Below are 554 nucleotides of genomic sequence, written 5' to 3'. Positions count from 1 at the left end.
GGGGGGGGGGAGCAGGAAGAAAAGCAGAAGATGGAAATTTGGGGAGCAATTAGGTTTTTGTTCCTCTTTTTCAGCTTGACAACATCTAAAAGACAAGAAGAATGAAAGAAAGTTACATGGGATTGGAGGATTCAGAGGCAGAAGCAGTGAATGACACTGCATAAGAGAAACGTTAAACTAGTCCTGAATTAGTTCAGCATTTTGGATTTACTTTTGTATTCCATGGTGGCTTTTTAGGCCCGCCAGAATCACTGTCTGGTTGGAAGAGAGGACAGAAGTGAAAAAAATATTTCCAATATAATCAGGCGCATAAGACATTTCTAAAAAAAATGCTGTTTTCCTGGAGAAATATATTTTCACAAAAACGTGAGAAACAAAATTCTAAAAGTTTTTAGTAGTATGAATCTCAGAAACAGAAGAATTTAGATTCAGTTTGAATTAGTTTCCTAATGTTCACATTTGTATGGTCTCAGTCACTTATGTCTGCAAAAACTGACTGCCTCTTTCTTTCCCTTGTGCAATATTTTTTTCCAGTGAACATGTGACAGAACCAA

Source organism: Gavialis gangeticus, unplaced genomic scaffold (genome assembly GCF_001723915.1).
Source record: "Gavialis gangeticus isolate Ggan-Ray unplaced genomic scaffold, GavGan_comp1, whole genome shotgun sequence".
NCBI lineage: Eukaryota > Metazoa > Chordata > Crocodylia > Gavialidae > Gavialis > Gavialis gangeticus.
This window is presented reverse-complemented; position numbering follows the sequence as displayed.